Source organism: Echinops telfairi, unplaced genomic scaffold (assembly GCF_000313985.2).
Source record: "Echinops telfairi isolate 266 unplaced genomic scaffold, ASM31398v2 ScPeMD7_7005;HRSCAF=7975, whole genome shotgun sequence".
Taxonomy (NCBI): Eukaryota; Metazoa; Chordata; class Mammalia; order Afrosoricida; family Tenrecidae; genus Echinops; species Echinops telfairi.
In genome coordinates this window covers 22,831-30,801 of record NW_022110905.1, presented here as the reverse complement: position 1 = coordinate 30,801, position 7,971 = coordinate 22,831, and positions in this window count along the sequence as shown.

Here is a 7,971-nt window from a genome sequence, read left to right as displayed (position 1 = left end):
AAAGAGGGAACCGATTACAAGAAACTATGTGACCTCCTCTCTGGGGGACAGACAACACAAAAGTGGGTGAAGGGAGACATCAGACAGGGCAAGATATGACAAAATAATAACTTATAAATTGTCAAGGGCTCATGAAGCGGGGAGTGGGGAGGAAGGGAAAATGAGGACCTAATGCGGCAGGCTTAGTGGAGAGGAAATGTTTTGAGAATGATGAGGGCAGTGAATGTACAAATGAGCTTTACACAATTGATGTATGTATGGATTGTGATAAGAGTTGTATGAACCCCTAATAAAATGATTTTTTTAAATATGTAGTATTTCATCAGAATTTACTATGCTCTAGACCAGTGGTTCTCAATATTCCTAATACCTTAGTACTTTAATGAGGTTCCTGATGTTGTGGAGAATACCCAGCCATAAAATTATTTTCATTGCTACTTCATAACTGTAATTTTGCTACTGTTATGAATAGGGCGACCCCTGTGAAAGGGTCGTTTGACCTCAAAAGGGATCCTGACCCACAGGTTGAGAACCACTGCTCTAAATTAAGAGGTGTTTCTTTTAAGATTTAGTTCAGCATATTGTTAGACACACAAGTCCTGTTGTTGTTGTTAGGTGCCCTCGAGTGGTTTTTGACTCATAGCACCTCTATGCACAATATAATGAAGTGCTGCCCCATCCTGTGACATACTCACAGTGGTTTTTGGAGCTCATTGTTGCAGCTACTGTGCTAATCTAATTTTGGGGGGGCTGCCTCGCTTAGCTGCCCTTCTACTGTACCAGGATTGTGTCTTCCTCCAGGTCAGTGGTTCTCAACCTTCATAAAGCCACGACCCTTTCATACATCTCCTCATGCAGTGGTGAACCCCAACCATAAAATTATTTTTTTTGCTACTTTATAACTGTAATTTTGCTACTGTTATGAATCAGGCCACCCATGTAAAAGGGTCGTTCGTCCCCTGGCGTCACAACCCACAGTGTGAGAACTGCTTCTCTAAACTAATAGGAGTTTCTCTGAAGGTCTACTTCAGCATATTGTTAGAAGCACAAGTCCTGTTGTTGTTGTTTGGTGCCTTCGAGTGTGTGTTGGCTCACAGCAACTCTGTGCACAATATAATGAAACGCTACACCATCCTGTGCCATCCTCACAATGGTTCTTTTGCTTGCGCTCATTGTTGCAGCCACAGTACTAATCCAACTTTTGGGGGATTGCTTCTCTTTTGCAGCCCCTCTAATATAACAAGATTTGTGTCTAACTCTAGGGCAGTGGTTCTCAAAATTTCCTAGTGCCATGACCCTTTCATACAGTTCCTCATGTAGTGGTGACCCCCCAATTATAAAGTTATTTTCATTGCTACTTTGTACCTGTAATTTTGCTACAGTTATGAATCAGGCCACCCCTGTGAAAGGGTCATTTGACCCTACAAAGGGGTCGCAACCCACAGGTTGAAAACTCCTGCTCTAAACTAAGGAGTTTCTCTTAATATCTACTTCCCCATATTGTTAGAAGCACAAGTCCTGTAGTTATTGTTGTTAGGTGCCATCGAGTAGGTTTTGGCTCATAGCAACTGTATGCACAATATAATGAAATGCTGCCCCGTGCTGTTCCATCCTCACAGTGGTTCTTTGCTTGGGCTCATTGTTACAGCCACTGTGCTAATCCATCTTGTTGTGGACTGCCTCTCTTTTCCTGCCCTTTTGTACCAAGAATTGTGTCTTCATCTAGGGCAGTGGTTCTCAACCCTCCTAATGCCATGACCCTTTGATACTGTTCCTCATGTACTGGTGACTGCGCATTCATAACATTATTTTCGTTGTACTTCATAACTCTAATTTTGCTATGGTTATTAATGGGCCTCCTTTGTGGAAGGGTCCTTCATCCCCCACAAAGGGGTCGTGTACCACAGGTTCAGAACCCTGCTATAAACTAAGAGGAATTTCCCTTAAGATCTAATGCAGCATATTGTAAGAAACGCAAGTCCTATTGTTGTTGTTGTTGTTGTTAGTTGCCATCGAGTGGGTTTTGACTCATATCAACTCTGTGAACAATATAATGAAACAGTGCTCCGTCCTGTGCCATCCTCACAGTGGATCTTCTGCTTGCTCTGATTGTTGCAGTCACTGTGCTATTCCATCTTGTTATGGGTTGCCTCTTTTTTTGCTGCCCTTCTACTGTACCAAGATTTCTGTCTTCCTCTGCTGCAGTGGTTCTCAACCTTCCTAATGCCAAGAACCTTTCATACAGTTCTTCTTGTAGTGCTGAGACCACAACCATAAAATTATTTTCATTGCTACTTCAGAACAGTAATTTTGCTACTGTTATGAATCAGGCTACCCCTGTGAAAGAGTCGTTTGACCCCCCCCCCCCCATAGGCGTCGCGACACACAGGTTGAGAACCGCTGCTCTGAACTAAGAAGAGTTTCTGTTAAGATATAGTTCAGCATATTGTTAGACGCACAAGTCCTGTTGTTTTGTTGTTAGGTGCCATCGAGTGCATTTTGCCTCATAGCAACTCCATGCACAATATAATGAAATGCTGCCTGGTCCTCTGCCATCCTGACAGTGGTTCTTTGGCTTCCGCTCCCTGTTGTAGCCACTGTGCAATTCCATTTAGTCAAAAGATGCCTCTTGCTTGCTGGCCTTCTGTACCAGGATTTGTGCTTTCCTCTAGGGCAGTGGTTCTCAAACTTCCTAATACCACACCCCTTTCATACCATACCTCAAGTAGTGGCGATGCCCTAATCATAAAATTATTTTCATTGTTATTTCACAGCTATAATTTTGCTGCTGTTCTGAATCTTACCACCCATGTGCAAGTGTCATTTGATGCCCCAAGGTTTTGTGACCACAAGTTGAGAACCGCTGCTCTAAACTAAGGAGTTTCTATAAATGTCTTCTTCAGCATATTGTTAGACACACAAGTCCTGTTGTTAGTATTGATAGTTGCCGTTGAGAGGGTTTCGGCTCAGAGCAACTCTGTGCACAAAATAATGAAATGCTGCCCGTGCTGTCCCATTCTCACATTGGTTCTTTGCTTGCACTCATTGTTGCAGCCACTGTACTATTCCAACTTGTAGGGGCGGCCTCTCTTTTGCTGCCCTTTTACTGTACCAACATTTGTGTCTTCCTTTAGGACAGTGGTTCTCAACCTTCCAACCTCCATGACCCTTTCATTCAGTTCCCAATGTAGTGGTGGACACCCAATCATAAAATTATTGTCATTGCTATTTCATTACTGTAATTTTGCTACTGTTATGAATAAGGCCACCCTTGTGAAAGGGCCGTTTGACCCCCCCACCCCGCAAAAGGGGTCGTGATCCACAGGATGAGAACTGCTGCTCTAAACTAAGCGGAATATCTCTGAAGACCTACATCAGCATATTTTTAGGTGCTCAAGTCCTGTTGTTCTTGTTTGTTGCTGTCTAATGGGTTTTGACTCATAGCAACCCTATCCATAATAGAATGAAACGGGGCCCCATCCTGTGCCATCCTCACAATGGTTCCCTTGCTTGCTTGCTCTGATTGTTGCGGCCACTGTGCTATTCCATCTTGTAGGGGCTGCCTCTCTTTTGCCGACTTTCGGATGTACCAACATTTGTGTCTTCCTCTAGGACAGTGGTTCTCAACCTTCCTAATGCCACGACACTTTCATACAGTTCCCAATGTAATAGTGATCCTCAACCATAAAATTACTTTCATTGCTACTACATAACTGTACTTTTGCTCCTGTTATGAATGGGCCACCCCAGAGAAAGAGTCGTTCGTCCCGCCAAAGGGGTCGTGACCCACAGGTTGAGAACTGCTGCTCTAAACTAATGGGAGTTTCTCTTAAAGTCTACTTCAGCACATTGTTAGAAGCACAAGTCCTGTTGTTTTTGTTGTTAGGTTCTGTTGAGTGGTTGTTGACTCATAGCAACTCTGTGTACAATATAATGAAGTGCTGCCCCACCCTGTGCCATCCTCATAGTGGTTCTTTGGCTTGCACTCATTGTTGCAGCCACTGTGCTAATCCATCTTGTTGGGGGCTGACTCTATTTTGCTGCCCTTCTACTGTATCAAGATTTGTGTCTTCCTCTGGGACAGTGGTTTTCAACCTTCCTAATGCAACGACCCTTTCATACCGTTCCTCAAGTAGTGATGACCCCTGAATCATACAATAATTTTCATTGCTACTTCATAACTGTAATTTTGCTACAGTTATGAATCGGGCAACCCCTGTGAGAGGGTCATTCGACCGACCACCCCACCCCACCCCCGAAAAGGGTCATGACCCACAGGTTGAGAACCGGTGCTCTAAACAAATAGGAGTTTCTCTTAAAATCTTCTTCACCTTATTGTTAGAGGAACAAGCCCAGTAGTTATTTTTGTTAGGTGCCATCGAGTGGGTTTTCGCTAATAGCAACTCTATGCCCAATATAATTAAATGCTGCGCCGTCCTGTGCCATCCTCACAGTGGTTCTTTGCTTTTGGGTTCATTGTTGCAGCCACTGTGATATTCCAACTTGTAGGGGCTGCCTCTCTTTCGTTGCCCTTCAACTGTACCAATATTTGTGTCTTCCTCTAGGACAGTGGTTCTCAACTTTCCTACTGCCACGACACTTACATAGAGTTTCCAATGTAGTGGTGCTCCACCAAACATTAAATTATATTTGTTGCTACTTCATAACTGTAATTTTGCTACAGTTATGAATCGGGCCACACATGTGAAAGGGTTGTTCGAACCCCCATGTGGTCACGACCCACAGGGTGAGAACCGCTGATCTAAACAAGTAGGAGATACTTTTAAGATATAGTTTGGCATATTGTTAGATGCATAAGTCCTGGTCTTATTGTTCTTAGATGCTGTCAAGTCGGTTTTTGGCTCATAGCAACTCTATGCACAATATAATGAAATGCTGCCCTGACCTGTGCTATCCTCACAGTGTTCTTTGCTTGCATTCATGTGTCAGCCACTGTGCTAATCCATCTTTCAGGGCGCTGCCTCTCTTTTGATGCCCTTCTATAACAAGATTTGTGTCTTCCTCGAGGGCAGTGGTTCTCAACCTTCCTAATGCCATGATCCTTTGAATCCATTCCTCATGTAGTGGTGATCGCCAAATCATAAAATTATATCCGTTGCTACTTCATAACTCTAATTTTGTACTGTTATAAAGGGGCCACTGCTGTGAAAGGGTCGTTTGTCCCCCCAAATGGGTCGTGAACCAAAGGTTGAGAACCACTGCTCTAAATTAAGAGGAATTGCTCTTAAGATGGTTCAGCACATTGTTAGATGCACAAGTCCTGCTTTTATTGTTGTTAGGTGCCGTCGAGTGGGTTTGGGCTCATAGCAACTCTGTGCACAAAATAATGAAACGCTGCCCCATCTTGCGCCATCCTCACAGTGGTTCTTTGCTTGCGTTCATTGTTGCAGCCACTGTGCTATTCCATCTTTTAGGTGTTGCCTCTCTTTTGCTGCCCTTCTACTGTACCAACATTTGTGTCTTCCTTTAGGACAGTGGTTCTCAACCTTACTAACTCCATGAGCCTTTCATTCAGTTCCCGATGTAGTGGTGTACCCCAATCATAAAATTATTTTCTTTGCTATTTCATTACTGTAATTTTGCTACAGTTATGAACGGGCCACGGCTGTGAAAGGGTAGTTCATCACCCCAAAGGGGTCGCAACCGAAAGGTTGAGAACTGCTGCTCTAAAGTAACGGGAGTTTCTATGAAGTCTATTTCAGCACATTGTGAGAAGCACAAGTCCTGTTGTTTTTGTTTTAGGTGCTGTCAAGTGGGTTTTAACTCATAACAACCCTGTGTAGAATATAATGAAATGCAGCCCATCCTCACAGTGGTTCTTTGGCTTGAGCTCATTGTTGCATCCGTTGTGCTATTCCGTCTTGGTGGGGGCTGACTCCATTTTGCTACCCTTCTACGGTATCAAGATTTGTGTGTTCTTCTAGGGCAGTGGTTCTCAACCTTCCTAATGCCATGGCTTTTTCATACAGTTCCTAATGTATTGGTGACCACTCAAACTTAACTTATTTTCGTTGCTATTTCATAACTGTAATTTTGCTAGTGTTATGAAAAGAGCCACCCCTGTGAAAGGGTCATGTGAGCCCCAAAAGAGGGCGCGACCCACAGGTGGAGAACCACTGCCCTAAACTAATAGGAGTTTCTCTTAATGTCTTCTTCATCATATTGTTAAAAGCACAATCCTGTTGTTGTTCGGTGCTGTTGAGTGGGTTTGACTCATAGCAACTCTATGCCCAATATAAGGAAAGGTTGCCCCCTCCTCTGCCATCCTCACAGTGGTTCATTTGCTTGCGCTCATTTTTGCAGCCACTGTGCTAATCCATCTTGTGGGGGCTGCCTCTCTTTGCTGCCCTTCAACTGTACCAAAGTTTCTGTCTTCCCTAGGGCAGTGGTTCTCAACCTTCCTATTGTCATGACCGTTTGATACTGATCCTCATGTAGTGGTTACTCTCCAATGCTAAAATTATTTTCATTGCTATTTGTAACTGTAATTTTGCTACTGTTATGAATCAAGCCATCTCTGTGAAAGGGTTGTTCGAACCCCTAAAGATGTCGCAACCTACAGGTTGAGAACCTCTGCTCAAAACTAATAGGAGATACTCCTATTGTCTTCTTCAGCATATAATGAGAAGCACACTCATGTTTTTGTGCTGTTAGGTCCTGTCGAGTGGGTTTTGACTCATATCAGCTCTATGCCCAATATAATGAAAGGTTGCCCCCTCCTCTGCCATCCTCACAGTGGTTCCTTTGTTTGCACTCATTTTTGCAGCCACTGTGCTATTCCATCTTATAGGGATTGCCTCTCTTTTGCTGCCATTCCACTGTACCAACAGTTGTGTCTTCCTTTAGGACAGTTGTTCTCAACCTTCCTAACTCCACGACCCTTTGATTCAGTTCCCAATGTAGTGGTGTACCCCCAATCATAAAATTATTTTCATTGCTATTTCATTGCTGTAATTTTGCTACTGTTATGAATCAGGCCACCCCTGTGAAAGGGTGGTTCGACACCCCCCTCCAACAGCCGGAAAGTGGCCATGCTGAACAGGTTAAGAACTGCTGCTCTAAACTAAGCAGAGTATCTCTTAAGATCTACCTCAGCATATTTTTAGATGTCAAGGCCTGCTGTTCTTCTTGGTTGCCATCAAGTGGGTTTCGACTCATAGCAACCCCATGCACTATATTATGAAATGGGGCCCCATCCTGTACTATCTTCACAGTGGTTTTTTGCTTGTTCTGATTGTTGTAGCCACTGTGCTATTCCATCTTGTAGGGGTTGTGTCTCTTTTGCTGGCCTTCTAATATACCAACATTTGTGTCTTCTTCTAGAACAGTGGACCTCAGACTTCCTAATGCCACAACTCTTTCATACAGTTCCCAGTGTAGTATTGACAACCCAACCATAAAATTACTTATATTGTTACTACATAACTGTAATTTTGCTATTTTTATGAACGGGCCACCACTGGGAAAGGGTCGTTTGTCACCCCAAAGGTGTCACGACCCACAGGTTGTGAACTGCTACTCTAATGTAATGGAAGTTTCTCTTAAGGTCTACTTCAGAACATTGTTAGAGGCACAAGCCCTGTTGTTTTTGTTGTTAGGTGCTGTCGAGTGGGTTTGACTCACAGCAATTCTATGTAGAATAAAATGAAATGCTGCCACTTCCTGAGCCATCCTCACAGTGGTTCTTTGTCTTAAGCTCATTGTTGCATCTGTTGTGCTGCTCCATCTTGTTGGGGGCTGACTCTATTTTGTTGCCCTTCTACTGTATCAAGATTTGTGCCTTCCTCTAGGGCAGTTGTTTTCACCTTCCTAATGCCATGACCCTTTCATGCCATTCTTTTTTTTTTTTTTTTGGCTGCTAGTTTTATTTATTTATTTTTTAACATTTTATTAGGGGCTCATACAACTGTTATCCCAATCCATACACACATCAATTGTGTAAAGCGCATT